The sequence below is a fragment of the Mesoplodon mirus genome (genome assembly GCF_964341445.2).
Source record: "Mesoplodon mirus genome assembly, chromosome: 13".
Lineage (NCBI taxonomy): Eukaryota > Metazoa > Chordata > Mammalia > Artiodactyla > Ziphiidae > Mesoplodon > Mesoplodon mirus.
Window position 1 is genome coordinate 38,248,088 of NC_138989.1, and position 25,769 is coordinate 38,273,856.

Here is a 25,769-nt window from a genome sequence, read left to right on the forward strand (position 1 = left end):
AAGCAGAATGAGGCTCACACAGGCCCGCAGTAGTTCAGAATCCTGAGAAATTGGGACTTCCCTGGTGGCGCAGTGGTTAAAGAATCCGCCTGCCAATTCAGGGGACATGGGTTTGACCCCTGGTCTGGGAAGATCCCACATGTCACGGAGCAACTAAGCCTGTGCGCCACAACTACTGAAGCCTGCGCGCCTAGAGCCTGTGCTCCACAACAAGAAAAGCCACCACAATGAGAAGCCTGCGCACCGCAACAAAGAGTAACCCCTGCTGGACTCAATTAGAGAAAGCCTGTGTGCAGCGACGAAGACCCAACACAACCAAAAGTAAATAAGTAAATAAAATTGATTCTTAAAAACAACAATCCTGAGAAATTGTTGCTGGCCCCCGTGTCACCCTGGCCTGCTCTGTTCTTTGCTTGTTCTGCCTAATTTCCTCATTCCTTTCTCTCAACAGCTCCAAAGTGTCCGTTTAGCTCAATCTATTGGGTCTGCTCCTTCCTTAGCACTAAAGGTTACTATATCACGCGCGCGGGTGTGTATGTGTGTGTGTGTGTGTGTATGTGTGAAGATAAACTCCCAGAAATAGAGCTGGGTGTGCCCACCTAGAGAGTTGTGTGAATGAGGGGAGAAAAAGTGCAACTGAGAATGTAAAATAATCCATTGTTTTGTATTGAGTGTTTGCCAAGCATCAGGTTTTACATTTAATCCTCACAACAACACCCTGTAAGGTATAGACACCATTATTATTCCTACTTTACAGATGAGGTAACTGAGGCTAAGAGAGACTGAATCGTGTGCACCCTTGGAAGTGGGAGAGCTTGGATCCAGTCAATGCATGTCTTAATCTAAAGGCAGTTCTGTGAACATTAGTCTTAAATATTTGTAATGGACCACATTACAACTGATCCTCATCTTACAAAGATATCTCTGAAGGGCAAAAGAATGAAATGTTTGTTTTCCCTTTAGTTTTTGTGAACACTGGTGGGTTTTATTTTGTTTGGGGCTCTTTTTTTTAAGACTTTATTTTTTTAGAGAAGTTTTAGGTTCATGGGAAAATTAAGAGGAAGGCACAGAGATTTACCATATACACTGGTAGGTTTTCTTATCAAGGATTTAACTCCAAGGTTCATTATAGGAAAGAGGATATTCCTATTGAACTTGGACTAAATAAAATTGAAGTATAGTTGATTTATAATATTATATTAGTTTCAGGTGTACAACATAGTGATTCAGTATCTTAGAGATTATACTCCATTAAAAGTTATTACAAGATAATGGCTAAAATTCCCTGTGCTATACACTATATCCTTATTTCTTATTTATTTTATGCATAGTAGTTTGTATCTCTTAATCCTCTACCCCTACTTTTCCCTGTGCCTTCCCTCGACCCTTTGGTAACCACTAGTTTGTTTTCTCTATCTTGAACTTGGACTTAAACACAAGGACCTCATTGCTTTTTCACCCAGAGTGTATGGGAAGATTTGCCTGTCCCGGTCCTGCATCCTACACACCTGGCCTTGGGCACCACTAATGGCCTGTTACTCAAGTTCCATTCTAACCAGTTAGTGTTTATTGATCTTGACAAGATTCTGTACAATATATAATTGGCAAACAAAAGTGATGGGGATTGATTCTTGGCTACCCTCCCTGCCCCCAACCTCCTCTCCAACACACACAATCTTGTTGCAAAGACAAGTTGTTCACCAAAGAACTACTGACCAACAAAGTGGAGCTAGCTCTTGGTGATGTGAGCCCTTGAGAGATTTGTGGGTCCTCGGCTGGTGAGGGAACGTTTCAGAGTCCCCTCTGGGCTGCTTGCCTGCCTTTCCGATCTGGCCCTCTCTCCTGGGTGACTTTTACTACCAGCTCATTCTCTGTTGACTTCCAGCTTCTCTACATTCAGACTCTGGGCTGCATTCTATATTCCAATTGTTTAGAGTCTTTATCCACAAGGATTTTCCTAGGTCTTTATCCTGGATAGAGCTCTTTTTTCCTAGATCTTCAAAAGGATAACCAGTCCTGAACATAACCCTATAATTTAAGAAAAACCAAAATTAAGCCGCTCTTTGCAGAACACGTGGGTCCTGGCTTTGGGCCACCTGTCAGTTGTTGTCCTTCGCTGGATGAGGCAGGTCAGCTGGAGAAGAAGCCTCATGGTGGGTCAGGCAGCGGCAGCCTGTCCTTCTAGCCATGCCCAGGGGAGCACCAATGAGCCGAGTCCCTGGCCTATGGGCTGGCCTCACTGTTTGGGGATTGGAAGGATAAACAAATATTTTCACAGGGTGCGTCCAGAACTGAGTAGTCAAGGTCACTGTGGTGCAAACAGAACACATGGTGTCAGTGTGTCCCGGTGTCTGGGCTTAAGTGGCCTTTCTTGGCAGCATCTATAAAGAACACAGAGCATGCCGTAACCTCTGCTGTTGATATTGGGTGTCCTCTTACAGCTTAGTGAGATTTCTAGATCTGTTTCCATTTCACGTAGGTCGCTTTGTAAGTGGAGCCAGGCTTGCATTGTCCTTGGTAGGGCCTTTGCCCAGGATGCCTTGCTCCTCTACTTGGAACTGACCCATGGTACTTTGGTTCATTAGTTCTACTCAAGGAAGTAGCAGGTACTCACAAGGAGCCTCAAATGGCCTTTGGTTTTCTTTCACAGATGGGAGTAAGAACACATAGACATACCTACATCTCTCTTTGAAAAAACTTTACTGAGATGAGTCTGAAAAAAAAATTTAAGGATGTTTTCTGTAGTACTTTTTTCTTTGCCACACTTGATTTTCTTGGATGATGACACATGCAATTTGGGGGGAGTTCTTTCCAGATAACCATGATGTAGGTAAGAAGTACTGAGTGACTGTTAGGATAAGAAGCATCAGAGTTTTCTTGTTTTTTAATGGGAATGTCCATCTACATGCAGTATAGTATATAACACTTTCTAATATATGTATGCTGTTGCATAACTTTGAGAGTTTTCTTTTCTGTAAGTAGACATCAGGCTAACTGCAAAGTTTTATCTGGCTTCAAAATCAGTGCCTTGTCATTAGTAAACTTCACTTACTAGTTTTAGTCAAGTCTAAGCTGCACAATGGTTGAATTGGTGACTATTATATTTGTTTAACTGCTGTAAAGTAAGTTTGCAACAATAGATGCTCACACTTAAATAGGCCTGTGGAGCATTGGGGCCCTATCAATCATGCAGAGATTTCCCTCCTGCTGTCCTTTCTGATGGACAATTCTGCTGATGTGGATATTCAAAAAGAAGGGATCAGGAAGAACAGATGATGGATAAAGACAATCTTCTGTCTTGAGAGGAAATCGGAGAAATCCTTTTAAGGAATTTCTTTGTTATGGTGTCAGAAGATTAATTATGCTCGTGTGAGAACAGCTTTCTCATTGGGTGAAAAGAGACATTATCCTTCTGACTTGTGACAGAAGATTTTCAAAGAAAGAGAGTTAAAGATTTCGGCTACTCTGAAATCTTCTTATTCTGTTGCCTTCTAAGCATCCTCCAGGACCGTTGGATTACATCCATGACATTGTGATACTCAACAAGTAATTAATGAATCAGGAATTTCTGCTTTAAGCAACTCCTCCTCCTGTTCCTCATGCAGATCTCTTCAGAGGCCTTAATACCAGAGTTTGTGCGTCAGATTTTAAAATAACATAATAATAGTACAAGTGATAACTTATTACAAGCTAGGAATGGCATCTTGTTATAGTAAAAGAGAAGAGACCCTGCAGTACAATGTAAAACTTGTATAACAGATTAATAACACAGTTTTTAACGGGGCAAATAATTCTATAATCTGAAAAGGTATCCTTAAAAAAACCAACTCCTTATTTAAAGGTATCCTTAAAAAAAATCAACTCCTTATTATACAATAAGTGATACTTATTGTATCACTTATACAATAAGTGATACTCTTTAAATAGTGTAAATAGTGATACTCTTTAAGATATTTACCTTTCTTGAAACCTCTCTGAGCCTGACAAATCAGTATTCAGAAAAACCTTTGAAAGTTAGAGACAAAATACATTGCATAAAATATTACAATAGTAAAATTGTTTCAGATAACTTTATTTTCCAGATAACTGAAGGCTTTAAACTTAAAAAAAATTGTTTCAGTGAAAGATCTTCCTTAAAATACATTACTTAATACTCTGTCTTTTAAATAATGCACATTAACTTATTCAGGGTCCTGATTATAAAGACAGTTGTGCTGCACTGAAATACAATGATGTCCTCAGTGACTGTTGAAGTATTTAGTGTAGGGTTGTTTGCCTCTACACTAAATGGCCTGAGCAGCCATATTTTTATTTTTACTGTCTACTTTTAATAGATATGGAGTCTCTTCCCTTCAGATAAGTTATTACTTCTCCTTGGAATCTGTGCATCATGTGGCTGGTAAACTGCTCTTTGACTTTATACCTGAGGGTTGCCTGTACCTACAATACAAACCAGTTACATTGCTTTCATTACATTGCTGTAAATTTTTATTTTTCTCTTATTTCTGGTTACGTGACTGGTTCTAGGCTAAGTGGAGAGGATTCCCAGAAGTCTGATGTCTGGAAGGAGGCATTACTGTGTACACACACATGCACATACCCACCTGTATACACAGGCATACACATGCACATATGCATGTGTTTACTTACTAATTGTATCAAATATTGATACTGTGTATAATGTATTGTTTTAGAGGCTCTGTGAATGTGTATCACCAGTGGCAGGCTGTTATATCCCAGCCTTAAGAATAGACCTGCAGTGACCATCTCACTGTAGACACTTCTTCCCTACCTTTCCTGGGACCCCAACACTAATGCTGTAAAATGGTAACTACACCATGGTTTTAAATAAAAAACTACTAGATTGCATGGCAAAAAAAATCCTTAAACTGAGCATTAAATATTAGCTGATGTTAGCAATTGTAAGTTTTGTAGTAACTGTAGTAATTGTAGGACCAGATTCAGATCTTTGTGAGAGTTCATAGCCAAGACTAAGTGAGTTTTATTTTAATTCACAGTTGATAGTCATACTTAGATGAATAGATTTAAATTCAAAATTTGGGATTCTTGACTTTCAGGCAGGATCTAAAATTTGATGTATTACCAGTCTATTTTCAGTTTGAGTTTTTGAAGCTGATAAACCAAAGTGATGATTTTCTCGAATACATATGTTTAAGAAACAATTCTAAGGAATAGAAATCTGGGGAATAGATGGAATAGCTTTTCTCCTTCCTTTATAAAGAGAATATTTTGTGTTTTGTCTTTCTGAAAGAAAAATCATTCTGTTATGCCACTCTTGCCCTCTCTTTTAGCAGGATGAGTTAACCTTTGAGAGGGCTTTAATTAAAACTGGAGATAATTCATCTCAATGACATAGAACATTTGAAGAAAAAAAAAACCATTTTACTAATTAATAAAATATAGCCAGTTATGTTTCTCTCTGTCTTTCTGACCCTGCCATTAAAGGAAAACAATCAATTCAGCACCACCAGCTACATAAATTCAATGGAAAAGAACTTCAGGTTTTCTCCTTCCTAAACCCTTGCTGAGTTGTTCTGGCAGTACATAAAAGTGGGTCATTTGTACCTAAAATACTTTACTGATGCTCCATTAATCTTAGTGATGATGTTCTTTTTTTTCCTGCCAGAAGTGGGATGAGGGGATACTATGGGGGAAGGAGAGGAGGTCAGCTTTTTAAAAGATGGATATGTAAACAGATAATAAGGGAAGGTCACTTAATATTTTGTAGCCTGGCCTTTTTGATAATGAATACATGATTGAAATACTAATGATTGTTTTGTGGCATATTTTATATTATTTATTAGTAGCATATCATACTTCAGCATTAAGAGGAATGTTTCAACAATTTGTGAAAAAGATAGCATGTCTTTGCATATATACCAAGAAGATCTTCAGTTTAGAAACAAATGATGTGCCAGACCAAATTACTGTGAAAAGATAGGTGAATCAAGGACAAAAGATGTTTTTCTCTGGATATTTTGTTTTAAATGTAAAAGCTCTATCACTCTGCTTCTTGTACACAGTGATTAAAAGGGATAATAGACTAAGACTTGAGAGTTTCTCAGCTGTTAGATGTTCAAATGAATCTTGTGAGACCTTGAATAAAGTCTCTATAATGTGCTTTGCATTTCCTAAAATAATTTCGTTAATAAATCGTTTTCCATCTAAACAGAGAATGCTAGATGAGCAAGGCTGCCTTGACCTCCCCTCTTGATCTTCTCTGTAGATTGGCAGGTTTCAAAGGTTAAACTAGCTATAGATGAAGTGTGATCATTAGTGACTTGGCTTCTTTCCAGATCCCTCTGGAAACTGCAATAGCCAACTTTGTTCATTTATTAAGAAAAAAAAAGAGAAGTCATTCCATGAGCAGTTTGGAATGGGAAGCAGGCACTGTCTCCTTCCTTCTTACTTAAATAAACAAGCTAAATGGAAAAATAAACTTAACTTCTTCACATCTGGTACAAAGCTTCCTCTTTTGTTGAAAGTTCACATGCTCCCTTTGCCATGCCTGGTTGTGTGAATCAGGTGTCTTCCTTCCTTCTGTAAAGTGACTTGTGCCACTATAATAAGGAAAGACCCTGGCTGCTCTCACAGTCCAAGAACATCATTATATAGAAACAAACAAAATAAAGCCCTCAGCACTGGGAATGACATCAGATGTTGTTTGACCCAAGCTCCCACATACCTGTTAGTAGTAAACTGACAGGACCTTATGACAGTGATAACGGCCAGCAATCTCAAGTAAGCAAACAAATTCTGCTGGGTACCCCTTACACTGAGTCAGATTATACTTATTTGTGTGCATGAGCTCAACTTAATGTGACTAATTTTTCCATTTGTTTCCCTTTATGGCATACACCAACTGTGGCGAACAAGATGTCACAGGCAGCAGTACCATGATTTCTGAGGCACACTGGCATTTACTAACCACCAGGATACTGTGGGTGGTCAAGATTTATCTTTGCAGACTCTCCAGTATGTCTTTTTATTCCCACCTCCACCCTCCTATGCTCCTGGACCACTTTCTGAGGATTCCCCTTCTTTCTGGCTTTCTTTCTCTAATGAAATACTTTAATAATTGGTATTTAATAATATTGCAATTTTTCTGTTGAACTTTTCCATGAAATAGGAGTATCATTTGCAGCCTCCTTTACCTCAGAATGCCACAGACTTGATGCCTCTTATTTCATAGTTGAACATTCCACAGTGTTCTTTAGAAATATACCCTTCATCTAATGCAGAATCCAGTTATTACCTAAAGTTTGGTTAGAAGCCATTTTGGAAGGAAAAGTGGAATACAAAACCTAGAGGAGTTGAGTTTTTTCCTTTGGATCCTAAGCATAATATTTTATCCCAATGACGTTTATGAAGTTTTATGAGAACAATACTTCCCAGGACGTTGTTGGGATTCTTTTATTTGTTTTCAGTGTTACAATTGATTAATTTTTTTTTTAGGTATTATAGTTAAAAACCTAGTGGATAAACAGTGTTTATAATTTTTATTTTTAATACTCTTGTTCCCTGCTAGGGCCAGCCTGAGAGGAAATGGTAAAGGTCAAATGCCACCGGCATCCAAGAAATGGTGGGCCGGGTGGACCTGATGATTATCCCTGGGGCGAGTTTTTGTTGTCCTGGCAAAATGGCCTTTTCTAACTCTCTTCTGCCCTCAGGTACCTCATCTGAGCATAACCACAGAACGGCAAGGGGCTTAGCAGGCTTCATCACTAATTTGTTTCCATTTTCCAAAGGAGGAGATTGAAGCACAAAGCAGTCTAATATCCAGCCCTAAGATCAGGCAGCAAAGTTTTAAATTTTCTTTTCAATGTATTTGGCTAACTGTTACAAGTAAGCATCCTGTTTAACAGTCATACACACTTTTGATCTATTTTCGTATTCAAATAAGTTGTTTTCAAACTCTAATGTCATAGAATCATGTGGGGTTAGGGTTGCCTATTTGCTAAATTTGGCAGTGCTTTCTGGGGTGTTCAAATTCAGATTCCTCGGTCCTTCCCTAGAACCAGTGACTTGTAAATCTCAGAGGGAGAAGATAAGGAATGTACAGAGTAAACATGTTCTTCAGGTGATTCTGTTGTAGTCCTTGAACTAGACTTTGTGAAAAACTCATCTAAAGGATTCTGAGCTTAAAGGTGTCTCAGTGGCCACACTGATTTCATCAGGAAAATCAGTAGTCAATCCAACTAGGTTTTCTATTTTGCATTCAGGTCAAGTATAGCCCATGCTGCAGCAGCTGCTGAAACAAAAGGGAACATCCATTCTGTTCTTCCTCACTGTGCCTCCTGATTTCTCATTCTACCACCATCACCATCTGACCTGCAGAATGACCTTCAGAACCTCTCTGGGCCCCCAGGTCAGCAGGACTGATTCATTCCACCTCACTTGGCTCTTGGTTGCCTCCATCCATAGCTGTGATCACTTTTCTCCATGCTTTTTCTTCCTAGGATTCTCCATAGTTTCTTTACTTTATATCAAAAATAAAGAGCACTTTGCCTTCCAGCTAGGCCATTGCTCTACATTCCTCGAGTCCATTAGGAAGTTCCATATGTATTACCTCTCAACAAAGATTTTCTCAGGGTAGGTAATAGAATGAAAGGTTATGAGGGAGAGTGAAGATCATATTCCTTGATGAAAAATTGTCATTCTGGGTTGTTTTAAATTTATCTTATTAGAAAATTTGATGTTTAAAAAAATGCAACTAGTAGAGCCAAAATGTACTTAATTGTGTAGTCATATAAGAGTGAGGTGGGAATCCCCCCCCCTTTTTTATTTTAGTCTGACTTCTGTAGTAAACCAGGAATAACTTTTAAAATTGTTTTAAAATCTAAAGCAATTCCTTATGGATGTCATTCTAACCTCAGAATTCTCTAAATAGGGATTTTCACAGTTTGTGTAAGTTAGCTCATGCTTAACCAGCTAAAATTTTGTTAGTTCTCTCTTGAGTTTTAATTAACAATTTTGATAACAATTTGGGCCATTTCATATATTCTCTTCTGTTGCTATAGAGAACACAGTGTGACTTAGCTTGAAGAGCATGACATATAGGGTTTAAAGGTTGTTGGTTTGAATCTCAGGGCTGCAAATTTTCTCAAACAAATTACTCAATCTTTCAGAGTCTGTATTTAATGAATATAGTATGTATCTTAGAATGTTACTGTGAGGATTAAATGAAGTAAAGTGTATCCATGTTCCCTGTATAGTTCTGAGGTGTTGTTTAGAAATTTTTGGTTAATTTAGTTGTTGGTTATATCTAATGACATTAGGAAATCTTTCTCAACCTGAGACCTAGGCAAGATTTTAGGCAAGGTCTATTATTTTCATGAGCTTTTCTTTGGCCAACCTAAAATAATCATGTTCTTATAAAGATCTGGAACCTAGGACATTACAATTGGGTTTTACTTTTGTTCTCATTGCCTTTTTTACCAATAAAAGATACTTTATTGATGAACTTCAAGGGCAGTATATCCCTCTGGCAACTACCCTAAGTGGCATGGGTTTGTTAGATTGTATTTTTTTTACTTCCTTTGCTTGCTTCTAAGATCTCTCTCAGTTCAGCCCATGCTCCTTATCCCACCTGCAGGAGCTGATGATAAAGGAATGTAATGTGGTCTCCACCAGCACAACCCCTCACATAGCAGCACAATAGAAAAAAACATTAGTTCTGGAGTCAGAGGACATGCATTTGAGGGCATCCATAAATTTGGCTATTTATGAATGTGGTGATCATACAGAGATTAACTGAGATAATATACATGCATGAAAGAACTCTGAAGCATTATTCTTCCTATGGTTAGGGATTTATACAAGGAAGGGTATTAACATTATATGCCTGATATATGCCAGGTGCTTTGCATATATTATCTTCTCTGTTTTAACCCTATGAAGTAGGAGATATTATTCCCATTTTGCAGATAACTAGCCTCAAGCCACATGATTGTAAAGTATTATAGCAGAGCATGATTTGAATCAGATTTATCACTCACCACACTGCCTTTCTTTATTGCTTTAGGAGCAGCACAGGTCAGGCCTTCTTGGTCCTACCTCCTGAGTATCAAGGAGAGAGGGAAGGCATAGATGAGAAAATGAAGGAGACTCTCCATGTATGCAGGCAGCAAATAAGGAGCCATCTGAGAAAATACACTGTCTCTGACTTGACGGGGTCCTCATCTACTACAACCAACTTGCAATGTGGCTCAACCACAAGTCCCTTTATCTCCCTACTTCTTTTTTCCTCTGTCATATAAGGGTGGTTGGCTGATTATTTATTTGTATAAATATTATAAGAATTTTAAACCTTACTATAATTTTATTATGATGATTACATAACATTTAAACCTAGAAGAGTGGGGAAGCCAAAAAGCTTTTCGGAATTCAGACTCATGGACCTTTTCCAATGTTTTTACACTTGAACACAAATGAAGTTAAAAGTTTTCACCTGGCCTAAAAGCTTCAGGTGATACCAGCCCATTAGGTGTAAACTGTTTCCTTCTGCGTCTGTGCAGCTTTGCTTATGACCCTATTAGGGTCTGACAAAACACTGGGAGCGCCTCTCAAAGGGAAAGTGGGAAAGTGGGAGCTGAGCTGTTTTTGTTTTTGGTGAGGGGTTGACTATTATAATCAAATAAAACCGATGATGAGAAGTTAATTTTCAAAAAATAAAATTTATGGGGAAAAGTTATCATTATTATATCTCAATTTTGGCTGTAGGATTTTAGGACTGTTTAAATTATCAGAACCACTTTTGCCCATCTGCTTATCTGCTACTGATAAAGGGGGTCTCTAAATACATTTGTACAATTTCAGACTGATTGATGGTCTGAACACCTGAAAATGTTGAGTGGAAGGCCATTTTGTCTAATCTTACACATATGTGGCCATGTCTTTTTACAGGACTTTCAATAAGTAATTGTTTCTATTTTACATCAGTGTTATTAGTCTTAGCAATATGGATTCTTTAGTGAATAAAATAGCAAACAATAGTGGAAGTTATTAAATATATTTAACATAATTTCTTAATTGCCCCCCTGTCCAATAAGAAAACAAATAACAGCAAATCTCAGCCTTCTCCACATGGAAGTTTTCCTTCCACATTTTCAAATTTAAGTATCTAAATTGCATCTGAGTTTAAACTTTGCAACAAAAGTGAAACAAGCATGTAAAGTGATGGAAAATATTCAGGAAATTGTACCATGGCCTAATATTTTGCTTCTTATTGACCATTCATACCCCAAAATTGTTACGTATTTTCTTTGTAAATGAGGTAACACCATGGAAGAAAAGTCACTTACAGTTGGAGAGATTTGAGCTTTTCTAGTTGGTATTTAAAGTAGCACTCGTAAGTAGAGTGGTAAAATTGAAATTATGTGTACAACAAATTTTAAAGTCATTATAGCCCTTTAAAATGTCAGGAAGAGTAAAAGGGAAAAGGCCCATGTGTCTGGTTTATGAATTTTGGTCATGAACACGTATTCAAGAACCATTTTTTGAACCCTGTTCTTCTAGGCCTCACTGCCTCAAACGCAATTTAAGTGGAATTATTTTTTTTAATAATTACTCTTAAGTACCTGATGATCTAATGAAGACAATTTCTTAATGTGTCAAAATGAGTTCTTTGTATCTTACTTGAATCTTTTGTTGTCTTAAGCTAATCTGCTTTAGGGTTCTTAAATCCAGGCATTTTACAATGCAGGCTCTAGCAATGGCATTCATTTGGAATGCTGCCTTTTGTTTACTAGCTTTCCCAGACCCTCACGGCTTCCTTTGGTCATCTGGTGTCTTCACTAATGTGATTGGTACTCCTAGGCTCTGCAGGTAGCCCTGAGCCTTTATATGTGGGATTTACAAAGGGACTCACCACCCTGGCTGCTAATGAAGGGAGCCATGGGGATTTTGTTTTGTTTTTTTCAATCTGTCTTCCAAAAGAGTGAAGGAAAATTGTGTTCTGGGTTTGCTAATTCTCCTTGTTTTCCGTTTACTTTAATTTTTACAATTGATTTACTAACTGTGGTGCAAAACTACAAATTTTGTTTTTTTAGGAGTCAGAATGTTTCATCTGAAAGCCCTTCATGCTAATCACTAGAATTGTTTATTATCGAACCTAGAAAGAACAAAGTGGGGCCTCTGTTTAAACTCAACCAACTGGCATTTCAGCTTCAGCTGTTTTTGTCTTTCAGGGATTTTTGACCAATTTGGTTGTTTAAAAAAAAAAAGTATATGATTAGGAGCCTTGGTTTCTAGTGCCAGCCTTGCCATTTAGTACTTCTATAATCTTGAGTCACACTCTTTGATTTCTCATCTGAAAAAAAAAAAAAAAAGGAAAGTGTTACCAAAGTGCACATGAGATCCAAGATGATGTTTCATATTTTTCCAGCTTTCTTCTCTTTTTATTACCAAAGTGCCCTTTTATTTGATTTTTGGGTAAACCTACATTGAAACACAAATGTGCATCTGATAAAATGTTTTAACCAGTGGTCAAATCAATAATTAAAAATAAAGTGTCAGTGTCTTCATTTTAGAAGTAATATGCGTTGTAGATTATAACCCAGTTTTATAGGGAGAGAGATTTATTTGCCCATTTTCCGATGGTAAAACATGGAGCCCGTGTTTTAACTGCATTTTATAAGGCAGTGGTTCTCAGGTGTGGTTTAAAGGTCTTCCAGGGGTCATGGAATCTCTGGATTTTAGAATGAAAAGGGACATCAGCAGTCATCAGGTCCAATCTCTTGAGTTTTACTAACAAGGATTCAGGAAGCCAAGAAATGCTTAGTAACTCACCCATGGTCACAGAGCCTAAAGAGCTGCTAGCAGGGCCCACCCAAACTCCAAAGACAAAATGGCACGTACTAGGGTGGAGGCATCCTAATTACCTCTTGATGAAAAACAGAGAATGAAAGTTTGAAGGGAGCGATTGTTTATTCCAAGTCTGAAAACTTAAAAATCACTGCTTGATAGTAATAGACAGTTGGTTAGTTTCTACATTGAGGTTTACAGATTAAAGTCTTTCCAATCTCACAAACGTTTAATGAGGACATACTGTGCGTGAGACAGTTCCTGCCCTTAGAGACCTTATAGTCCAACCTGCAGATAAAACAAGTATACACACAAGGCTTTGCAAGTTGCTAGAATAAAAACGATTTTTAAAAAAGGTTTTCCAAGTCTCCAAGGACTTTTTGAAAATTTCAAAGTCCAAAGGGGAGATGGACTTAAATAGAACCTGACAGGTCAAGTGTTCATTAGCAAGTCAATTCAGGAACTCACACTGGGAGAAAAGAAAGAAACTGGTAAAATAATGAAATTTTGGCAAGTTTTCCTATTCTTGAGTTAGTGATTGCTATGGTAGAAAATCCTCCCACTGCTCAGATTGATATCCCTATAAATTTGTTCTCCATAACTCTAAATACAACTTAACTATACCTTTGACTATCCTTGACTGATTCTGTCTCCTTTTTCTTAAGTAATTATTTCAAATCTACTCCATTCTCTTCTAGCCTCTACCCAACTGCCCTTTTCTCAGCAGTCTGCTCCTCTCACTTCTAGGAGCCCCTAAAGAGTCCCAGTGATTGCCTTGACTTCAGCTGACTTCTAAGAACTAGTGATGCCAAGTGCTTTATCTCCAACCTGATTCCCCCTAAACTTCAGATTCATCTATCAAATGACTGCTGGATATCTCCATTTGGATATTTCACAGCCATCTCAAAATCAATATTTCTAAGACCTGAGTGCATCACCTTCCATTCAAAACCTCATCTTCCTCCTCAGAGTGCCCTTAATCAGGGAAGACACCATCATCCTCCCCAATTTGCATTTTAGAAAAACTATTTTGGCCAGAACATGCCAATGCTGAAAGAGTGTCCTAGTTAGGAGGCTGCAATGATCCAAACCATTGTACTGCTTGTCATACTATTTAATACATTATATGTAATTGCATGAGAAATAACCTAGTGAAGTGATTAAAAACATGGCTTTTGAAGTAAGATGGATCTGGCTCTGATTCCTGACACTACCACTTATCAACTAGCCATGTGATCTTGAGCAAATGATTAAACTTTATAAGACTGGGTTACCTCACCTGAAAAATGGAGACAATCATAATACTAATATCTTAGGGTGTTCTGAGGATGAAATGAGATAGCACTTACGAAGCTTTCAGCACTGGTATCCCTAACTAAGATCTACAAGGACAAAGACCATTTCTAGCTTGTTCACCATTGTATCTGCAGGACCTGACATATAAAAGGCACTAAATAAATATTTGTTAAATGAATACATGAGGTCATGTCATGCCTGAATTGAAGCACTAACAATGGCGATGGAGAAAAACAATGCAAGGTAGAGACCTAAGCTTCATCCTGATTTGCTTGCCCATGTCATTAGTCACCAATTCCTAATGATTTAATTCCTAAGTATTTCCTAATAATTCCTTAGGAATTATTTAATTCCTAAGTGTTTAATTCCTAAGTATTAACCCTACCATCACTGCACCCATGCAGGCATCATAATCTCTCCCCAGGACTACAGTAGAGGTTTCTCAGCACTCTCACAGCATGCTGTTTTGCCTTCTCATGATCCCCTTCCAGTCTGACGCTCGAGGAATCTATTCAAAGCCAAAATGTGGAACATATCATTCCTTTGCTTAACACCCTTTTGTGTGGCTATTTTTTATCTATAGGATCCAGTCTCAACTCCTCACACTTGGGCCTTCAATACATTGTATGTAATTGCATGAAGGATAACATGGTCAAGTGATTAAAAACATGGCTTCCTTTCCTCCCCCTCCCTCTCTCCCACTTGGTAGTCTAGTAATGCCAGATTGGTCTTGTCTTCTGTATATACGGTGCTATTTCATGCTTTTGAGAGGTGCTTGCTTATTTTTTCAACACCCTTCTCTCCTGTATCAGTTAGGATTACATTTGTCTGCAAATGACAAGATACATTAAACAGCAAGTTAGAAGTTTATTTCTTTCCCACATAAAGATTGGAGGTAATTGTCTAAGGCTGATAAAGCATCTCTGCTGTCATCAGGGACCCAGGCTCCTGTCTTGTGCTTCTGCCATGTATGGGTGGCTTCCATCCTGTTCCTCTCTCCCTTCTCTACCCCTTTTAGGACCTTATTCCACTAATCATCTCCTCTCTTCTGTACTGTCACCTCTCCCTTTTCTTTGAGGGAAGAATCTCCTCCTACAAGCATCCCTCCTTCTAATTACTCTTCCCTGCCATTTTACCTTTCCTACAGCTGCCAACTTATTTCAATCCTAGTTCACCATACTTCTTGGAAGAGTCATTGCTATACGCCATGGCACATTTTCATTCTTGATCCTATTTGACTTCTCTTACCTGTTGAAACTGTTGACCACCTCCCATTTCTCCAAACCCTTTTGTCCCTTGGCTTTCACAATCCCGTTGGTTCCTGGTTTCCTTCCTACTGCTCCTTCTCCACCTGCTTTGCTGGGTTTTCCTCTTCCTTTGCTTGACAGTGAAATGACGATGTTTCTCAGGCTTCCCTCATTGACCCTCTTACTCCACATGCTTTCTCTACAGACACAGCCCCTAGGAAATCTCACCAGTACTGCTTTCAGTTATCTGTATGGCAGCTGTCTGTCTCCAGGATCTGTCTGTTCAGTCCCCACTCCTGAGTCCCGAATTCCTAACTGCCTACTGAAAGGGCCCCTCCTCTCTGTTCCTTCTGCCCTGATTGTGGGCAGTCTCCATCACCACTTCCTAGACTCTTGCAGAACCTTTTATCTGGTTTCCAATCCAACTTTCCTGATCTCTAATCCAACTTTCGCACTGTCACCAGAGTTACCTTCTGTTTTTTAAAAAAATCCGATTATGTTAATTCCTTTTTTGAAAACTTTCATTGGCTTTCTCCTGCGTCTGGGATTAAATTCAAATTCCTAACTTGGGATATAAGGTCCCTTGCAGGCTGGCCCCAACCTATTTTTAAATTTTCTTCTCTTGCCACAGTGCCCTCCAACAATGAACTTTTCCATATTTTAAAAATATACCATGCCTTTGACATTCTGTTATATTGCTCTGGGAGGTCCTCCCAATTCTATTTGGTGAATTCCTACTTTAACTTTAAAGACACTCATATGTTATCTCTTCTCTGATATTTTCTTCATTTCTCTAAACAGTATTGCTACATTCTCTGTGCTTTCATAGTACTTTGTTCTTACTGCTACTAAACATTTATGCATGTACAGATGTCTTCACCTTTAAATTGGGATCTCTTTGAGATTAGGGACTGCCTTTATCATCCTTTCTAGCACAGTTCACAGTACTCTCTTGGTGAATAAATGAAAATAATGAAATTGGAAAATAGGAATAGCTTTTACTTTAATGAGTTTTGTTTTAGACATTAATTTTAGACATAATGAATGGTCATACTGAGGTTGAGGGGAGAGCAGCAACTCAGAAGAAAAGACTTTATGACCAATGATTTAGATGTAAGAGTCACCAGCAAAGACAATAATTAACAACTGATTAGATCCTATGTTTTCCAAGTAGGACTAAAGAAAGGTGGAACATTTATAGGAAGTAGAGGAAGGCTTAGGAGTGGGAATTTGGGATATGAATGGAGAAAGTCTAAAAACATCTCTACTGGAAAAAAAAAAAACCCAGTTGACACGTTTTCCTGTGAACTTTGTCTTTCATCTTAGGGGTTTTCAGTTTTGGACTATTTCCTATATTGTCATGGAAAATTTTTTCAAAGTTCCACATAAGCAAGCAAATTTAACAAATTCACTGGCTTATGATTGTAAAAATGATATCTTATGGGGTATTAGGACAAGTTGTATTTATTTATAGTCTTTACTATGTGCACATTCATAAAACTGTATTTGTCACTGTCTATTTGCCTACAATAAACCTATAATGTGGAAAGGTATTACTTGTCAAATAAGAAAGTCAATATTTTGCAAATATCAAATGTTCAAAGTCATTGAAGATAGTAATGGTGATGATGTTGATAATAATAAAAGAAAACAGAGCTTAGTTAAGTTGCAGCATGCATAAAATTTGAAATCACTTCTTATAGAAAATTGGAAAATAAAGATAAACATGAAGAAAAAAATTACATTCTATAAACACATCACCCAGTATTTATATATTTTACATAAATTTGTGGGGTTTTTAACATCTTTATTGGAGTATAATTGCTTTATAGTGTTATGTTAGTTTCTGCTGTATAGCAAAGTGAATCAGCTACATGTATACATATATCCCCTCCCTCTTGCGTCTCCCTCCCACCCTCCCTATCCCACCCCTCTAGGTGGTCACAAAGCACTGAGCTGATCTCCCTGTGCTATGCAGCTGCTTCCCACTAGCTATGTAAAACAGATAGCTAGTGTATATATGTCAATGCTACTCTCTTACTTCGTCCCAGCTTACCCTTCCCCCTCCCTGTGTCTTCTTTGGAGAAATGTCTATTTAGGTCTTCTGCCCATTTTTGGATTGGGTTGTTTGTTTTTTTGACATTGAGCTGCATGAGCTGCTTGTATATTTTGGAGATTAATCCTTTGTCAGTTGCTTCATTTGCAAATATTTTCTCCCATTCTGAGGGTTGTCTTAAATTTACATCACATTGTTTGGATTTATATTGTTAGCTCTTTATCTTAATAGGTTACTTATGTATTTCTTTCCTCATTGAAATGGGAAGCTACTGTTTTATATTTTCCATTTCATATATTATGAACATAGTTCTATGTCAAAAATATACTTCTTATAGCTTTATAGAATTCCATTTATGGATGGATTTGTGAGGTTAAATGAGACAATGTACGTGAGGTACATGGTAGGTACTCAGTAAATGGTAGTGGTTGTTGCTGTTACTATAATGTGCTTAACTCTTTCCCTATGGATGGAATAGTAAGTTGTGCCCAGGAGTGTGGATATTAATGTTCTACTTTATTATATACATAGTAGACATTAACTCTTTTCATTAGCTAGAAAAGTTTTTCTTTTTATTTGTTTTAGGTGTTAAATATATGGAAGTTTGATATGTTCACTAGTCAAATCTGTCAGTCTTATCCTTTGTGATTTCCAGGCTTAGAAAGCTAAATTCTCACTATGATACCATAATAAATCTTGGTACATGATAAATATCAGTGTAAAAAATATTTAATTCTGTTTCCTCTTAGTTTTTATATGGTCTTATGTGGGTAGGCATATAAATGTATTTAGGTATAGATATTTAAATTTAATCTTTTGTCTCTCTGGTATTTATTTTTAGTGTCTACTCTAAGTTGTTTGTTAGCTGTTACTCTTTAAATTGTTGATCATTACTTCAGTATAATTAAATGAACAATTCCTCCTTCCCTTTATTGTTTTATAATGCCTCAATTATCATATAAGAATTCTTATAGATAATAAGGTTTTTTTGGACTGTCACCAATGAGCTTCTCATTCATGTGCCGGCCCTATATTTTAAATTATTAAATTATTCAAACAATATTTTTGAGTGCCTGCTATGTAGGAGGACACCACAATAGGTGCTGTGATTTCAATAATAGGCAAAACCCCAAAAACATTGTCCCTACTTTCAATGTAGCTTAGAATTTAGGAAGAAAGGCAAACATTAAAACAATTGATCATACAAATTATATAGCTCAAAAGTGAATTAAAAGTTAAGCAGGAGATGAATAAGTTTCTATGAGAGCTTTCAGCAAAGGGCTGAGGGGAAGCAGTGCTTCAGTTGGGATCTAAAGGATGAGGTGACTTAAGTAGGCAAAAGTAAAAGGATGGGTGGTATCACAGGCAGCAGGAACATAAGTGTCTAAAGGTTGGTCAGTGTTGCTGGAGCACCGCTTTTAGGAAGAGAACAGTGCAAGATAAGGCTGGAGAGATAGGCAGGGACATTTCCAATATTGATTTTTATCCTCAGCAGTATAAAACTTCAAAAGTCTTTAGCAAAGAGTTGACATGATTATATTTGCACTGTGATGCAGAGAAGTGATTGGAGGGTGCCAGAGAGGAGGCAAGGAGAGCAACTAGGAAAGTTGGTCCTGGTTGTTGGCAGGAGGCCTCAGTTCCTACCTACAAGGACCTATGAGAGCTGCTTGGGTGTCCTTACAACACAGTGGTTGCACCGTCTTAGAGCAAGTGATCCAAGAGGTCAAGGCAGAAACTGCAATGTCTTTTATGACCTTGGAAATCACACATTGTCACTTGTTCCATATTTTATTGATCACATAAGTCAGCCCTGATTTGATGTGGGAGTGGATTACACAGGAGGCAGGAATCATTGGGGCCATCTTGGAAGATGGCTACCACAGACTAGACTCAGTGGAATGCCAACATTTCATTGCTGGGTAGTGTAATATGGGAGTGCAAAGGAAATTGAAAAGCAGCATAGGAAAGGGAGAAAGCCAGAAAGTTGTAAGGTGAAATCCAGTGGAAGGAAAGGAAATTTCAAGAAATATACTCAGAAGGAATGTTAGATGAGAACCAAAAGATATTCACTGGATTTAATGTCAGGGATTTAATGGCCAAAAGCTCTTATGTTATAATTTAACATTTATTTTGACTCGCCTCCCCTTATATATAACTTTTTTTGAAAAGATGTTTTTCCCATTTTTTCTTTGATAATCTTCCTTATGAATTTATGGATGTTTTCATAATGTTCTCCCCAAATTCTACTATTATTTTGATTGGAATTGTGTTGTTTATTATTTTGTTTGAGAAACAAGTAATTTTACAATTAGGCTTCTCTACTCAGCATATTTCTCTGTGTGTAAATTTTCACTAAATCACCCAAATCAACTTTGGCAATTTAAAAAATATTATCACAGGTCCATCATTAAGATGAGTCCTGAGTGTTCTTTTTGTTGTTGCCATTGTGAATGGGATCTTTTCCCTTGCCCCATTAGAACCATAGTGTTTTTGATCTGGAAATGTATTACTTTTATCCTTCATTTTATGGATATGGAAACAGGCCCAGAGAAGACAGGTGACTTGTCTATGGTCGGAGGGTTGGGAACCGCAGATCTTGGACATCCAAATCTTATTGTGCTACATTAATAGGAAATCAAGTTGCTCACTTACCCAGTTGAAACTTGTTAAAATTAATACTCCCTTAAAGTATCAGTTTCTTTGTATCAGATTGCTTTTTTAAAATAAATTTATTTATTTATTTATTTATTTATTTATGGCTGTGTTGGGTTTTTGTTGCTGTGTGGGCTTTCTCTAGTTGCGGCGAGCAGGGGCTACTCTTCGTTGCGGTGCGTGGGCTTCTCATTGCGGTGGCTTCTTTTGTTGTGGAGCACAGGCTCTAGGTGCGCGGGTTTCAGTAGTTGTGCCACACGGGCTCAGTAGCTGTGGCTTGAGGGCTCTAGAGCGCAGGCTCAGTAGTTGTGGTGCAGGGGCTTAATTGATCTGCAGCATGTGGGATCTTCCCGGACCAGGGCTCGAACCCATGTCCCCTGCATTGGCAAACAGATTCTTAACCACTGTGCCAGCAGGGAAGTCCCTGATTTCAAAGTAGCAGCATACATTTTGTAGCACACCTCCAGTTTTTAGCGTTGTCATTTTGAAATATAGTGTCATGACTTGAGGAACTGCCTCTCATCTCCATTCAATTCTCCCAAGACCTGATTCCTACCAGACAGGAACTATTTCTTCTCTGAGGTCTAAATAGATCTAACAACCTATTGCACTGAATAAATATTTAATGAAGATTGAATATTTCCTCTGTGGTGGATCAATTACTCTTGTTGACTCTCTGAGGAAAGCTTTTTTTTTAATGTCATGTGGTAGGTTAAGAAATTTGTTTTCCTGAATATTATTATTAGTGACAGAGTTTGTTTCAGTTATATAAAAATTCATGTACCGTAGGTTTTTTCAGTTATCTATTTTTCTTGGTTTATATATGCAGTTTGAATTTTTATGTTATCTCATACACAAATCTGAGATTCATTGACCTGGTAGCATGCAGTAAAGTCATTGGCTCTGAGAGTTGGTTTTCTTAGAATTTGTGGTATTTGGAGATCTGAAAATGAAAAATATTTGCTAACAAGGTGTAAGGATAGTTAGTTGTACCTTTTTAATGGAAGAAAATATTTTTTATTGATAAATATCACCAAAACATAAATAATTCTTTTCTTTTAATTAACAAAAATCTGTGTTTCTTGTATTTTCAACTATCAGTCATATATTTAATTTTATTCTTTTAAACTTCTCTTAACTGATATTAGGTTTAAATGAAATGTTTTTACATTTGCCTGTGGAGTCTCTAAATTTATAAAGTTGATGAAATAACTTGAAAGTTTTCATCTTATAAAACCAGAATCACTATAGTGGAATCATTTAGGGCAAGTTGTTAATGTGGCATTCAGATGGAATTTATCAGAATCAATTAGAAAAACAAACTCCTGTCATTGAAATGAAAACAGAAAAAAATGAACAGGTAGGGGAAAGGGTGCATATATTTTTCATCTTTGTATACTAGCAAGCATATGAACATAATTTTAAAATAGAAAATTCATGCCTAGTGTCAAAATGTTCTCCATTGTTAAGGAGTAACTTCACTGTTTCCCATATGATAACTTCTGGGACCTATATTTCAATTTAAATAACTGTTGACATTGTTTGGTGTTTATTTTACTAGAGGAAAATTGGGTGAGTGCGTGTGATGACAGTTACTGTTCAAATTTGATAACAAATGTAGAATAAATCAGTTGAGTCATAGTGGTCTGATATCTGTTTTTAAGGTCTTTTTGACCCAGGAGTCTGTGACCTGTGACATCTCCACTTTTTTGGATTTGTTAAGATATTTTACAATGCAAGGATTTAAATTTACGTGAACATCACTGTAGGAAGTTGGCTGATATAGCCCAAAATGTAAAGGATATCAAGGTATAAATTGGAAAAAGTTTAAGAAGTTCTGACAACAATCAACATGTGTGAGAAGAAAAAGGCTGAAGTTAAGGAAGTTTCTTTCTTCTCCAGCTTATTACAACAAAGAGAACCTGAAATTTAACCTGGTATTTTCAATGCTCTGATTACCTCAGCAGCATTCCATTTTGTGAAAGCATTGCCAAGAAAATGTACTCAAATCTTGAGTTACAAACTGTTCTTGCATCTGATTGGAAGGGGCATATGAGTTGTTTATAAGGTATTGCAGATCCAAAGCTGCACAAATGAAGGTTGAGACTTGGGGGAGGGTTCGAGTCAGGGAAGGGAAGCTTCCTAGACATTACAGCTCTGTCCAGAGGCCAAATGGGAGATAAATTACTGCTGGCCACCTCTCTTATTATTGAAATGGTTCAGCCCTGGGCTTTAACTGAAGGCCTTACAGGGTTTTGAAGTGCAAATAGGATGGTGAAGGGTAAACCCTTTTAGGGTTTCATTTTGATGGATTTTTTTCCTGTGTGGATTTCTGGCACTGACTGTGATCTGGAGGAGGCCCTGAAAAAAGAAAAGTTTTGTTTTGTTTTTGATCAGTCAGATAATAAGAACTTTCCACAGGGGTGTACTTTTCTTGCATGCAATATTGATCCTATTGTGTTTAAAGTAGATCTTTTAATTGGGTCTTTTTTTGAGTTTTTGCAATGGAACTGTTATTTCAAGGTCACGTCTCTCTCTTGATATTAATGCCAAAGTTTGAGAGTGTTGAACGATGTGGTGCTTTTGGACCAGGAGTTTTGGGGGGATTACCTAAGGTCAATATGTATTAAACAAAGTTGTCTAGTTAAAGATCAAGTCCATATTAGAACAAGTCCTTTATATATTGATAAGCAGTCTGTAATTACTTAATCTTTTCCCCATTGAGTTACCTAATTGTATATATTCATTTAATTATTTTATATGCATTATGTTTTGCCAGTATTAAAATAAAAACCAGAAAATTCTGAGATTGTGAAATATTTGTATTTTCTTATTTGTACAGATACACTGAAGAGTTTGAGGAAATAAAGGAAACATAAAACAATGTTTAAGAAAAAGATATGTTGATTTATCAAGTTGAAAATTTTTCTTTTTTTTGTGCAAAAATTTTAAAGAAAAATTAAAATATTTGTACTGAAGAAATGCCATTGTAAATGCTGACATTTCTTCTTAGAAATAAGGTTGACAGAACTTTTCTTGAGCACTTGACTCTTTATTTTAGATTTAACAAAGATATTTGTATCATTTACCCTGTTTGAAAATGATAATGAATTTAGCTGCAGCAGAGTTCTGTGTTCCTTGATATCTATTATAAAAACGGGTTGTTAATCCTCATAATTGACATTGATCACAATGTTCTTAATTGCCCTCCAAATCAGTTGTTGTTTTTCTGTTCTTCTAAAATTTCCCTTCACTGTATTTAAATGTTAGAGTTAATTTAAAATTAAATTTAAATGTTAGAGTTTAAATTTGCCTTTAGCTGCATGAAGATTTTAAGTAAGATGCTTAAAAAAATGAAAACCAAAACCCCCAAAAACCTAGATGATGTCAAGCAGAGTCCCCTGCATCTACAGCATCCATGTCATTAGTTTGTTGCTGGGAGATGTTAATATGACCTTTTCTTTGTTAAAAAAAAAGAGCTGTAGTCCTTCCCAGAATCCTCTTGTTAACCGTCTCTTTAACCCAAGTTGGAGGTTGTCTGATGAATGAATGATGAGCTTCTTTTATGAGCTACACATATTGTTGACATTGTGTTATGTATTGCTTTTTAATTTCTAACGTGTTTTTAATTTGCAAAGTATGCATATGCCTTTCACAGCGGCAGAACTGAGCCAGCATTTCTGAGTCTAGATATTGCTTTATGCAAACGAGATGGGTCAGCCTTAAGGATGCTGTATCATAAGCCTTAGATTTACTGAAACACACATGTAAATGAATTTCACTTTGAATATTGTTGAATGAAAGAAGATACTTGAGGAAGGCTTTTTTCCCCAAGACCTTCTCTTGCCTCTTGGCAAGTGAATTGCCCCAATATAAAAGCGTTGAGGGGGGAAAAGTGAGCTGCAGAGTGAAAAGGCAATCCACAAATAATCACTCTTTTCTGCCTTTGATTGTGTCAGATTTTTTTGTGTGTGTGGCAATTGTTTTCTTTTTTGCTTAGAAGAGGTTTATGGTCCAATGTCTGTCAAGTCAGCCCCTGTCTTAAGGTTACAGTTGTATTTCTCTCTGGAGTTCCTAGAGGTGATGTTATCTTTTGTTCACTCAGCAGTGTGGTGGTTCCTGAGAGCATCTGTCACTTTAGGCATTACAAGATGGATGGGTCTCCAGTGAACTGCTGGTTGAAGCAAATGGTGAAAATAAGAAAAGACAAGGGGTTTCAGGGTCTGCAGAGAGGACAGACAACAAGGAAATACTGTTAGAAATCAAGAGTAAGCTGAGCAATAGAGGAAGAGAGAGCAAAGATGGATCATATGTCCTTTTATAAACATCTTGGAAATCAGAGTCTTGGGGTGGCTGCCGTGATCTGAAGGGGACATCTGCATCATGGTATACAATTCTGTGTTTTGGATTTTCAAAATGTGTCTGGACATTTTTTTTTTTAAGTGTGGGAAAAGTGTTGGGAAATTACAAAGATATAGAATGTTTTATGTAAGGATTTTGCTATTTGGAGAACTAGTCTTTTAAAATGTGGTAAAGATTTACAAATTCTTTTATCTGTAATATATTACAGATAAATATTCTTTATATGTATTTTTTGTTATGCTTTCCTTCCTCTTTTCTTTCTTTTTCTTTTCTTGTAAGCATTTGAGCATCTGTAGATAATAAAACGTTTGAAAAGTTTCAGCTACATAACTAACATCCTTACTGTTTACTGAAGTTTCTTTGATATTTTTGCAGTGGAATTCTGAAAATTCTATGCTTATGCCTTAGGGAGGCTGGGGGGCAGACATTAAGTAATTTTAAGTAACCTTCCACTTAATTTAATAGGCTCTTTGATGAGAGAAATACAATCGTTATCGATCTGTGAGAACAAGGCAGAGATTTTGTATTATATTTAGAAATTCATTTTGTTGGTGAAAGTCAAAATTTGTGAATCCCAGCTGATACAAAGTCCCTTCTGTAGTAGAGAAGGAACAGGAAGGAGGTTGGCCAGGGAATAAGACAGGGGAAGGTGGTGTGTGTATGCGGTTGAAAAAAATGATTTTGTCAAACTTTTTGGCATTCGTCTATGAAAAAGACCATAGGTTGAAAGGCAAAGAAATTAAGATGATTAGAAGCTTTAAGCTATACAAATGGTGGAGTATCTTCCTTCTCTATGGGTGTAAATAATAGATGAAAGAGTAAGAGTGACAACAAAGGATCAGGTCGTTTAAGAGAATGTGTGCAGCCTGAGTAGGGGTCTGTGGCCCGGGGCCAAAGGTCTTAGCTTTGAGTGTAATTAGAAGAAAATACAAAAATGTCATTACTAGCAGGTGAAGTGTGCAGCACGTGGCCAAAAATTAGCAATTTTAGACTCTGAAGCAATTGGAATTGGATTACTGACCTTTTTTTAAAATCATTAAGGTCCTTGTGGAGTCATATAGTTTCATTGGCAGTAATGCAGTTTGACCTTGCTGACCATATGGGGTAATCTTGGGTTCGGATGGAGGGAGCAAGACTCCTGACTTACAAAAAGATGTCTATTTGTGGGTGGGTGGGTGCAAAATACATGAGATTGAAAATCTGCGACTTGCATTTTTAATTGTTCTTTTGCCTGAAGACGTTCTTCTGACAGTAAGAGAGGTAAGATATTTTTATTTCAAAATCTAAAATGGTTCTTTTCTCTCTTTCAAGTTGGCATAAAAGGAGAATAA

At 37.1% G+C, this 25,769-nt stretch overlaps 1 protein-coding gene across 1 annotated transcript in view; it reads left to right on the forward strand.

Moving 5' to 3' along the window:
- Nucleotides 1-25,769, forward strand: part of GREB1L (GREB1 like retinoic acid receptor coactivator) — a 272,602-nt gene that overhangs the window by 107,204 nt on the left and 139,629 nt on the right. The gene's annotated exons all lie outside the window — the stretch shown is intronic.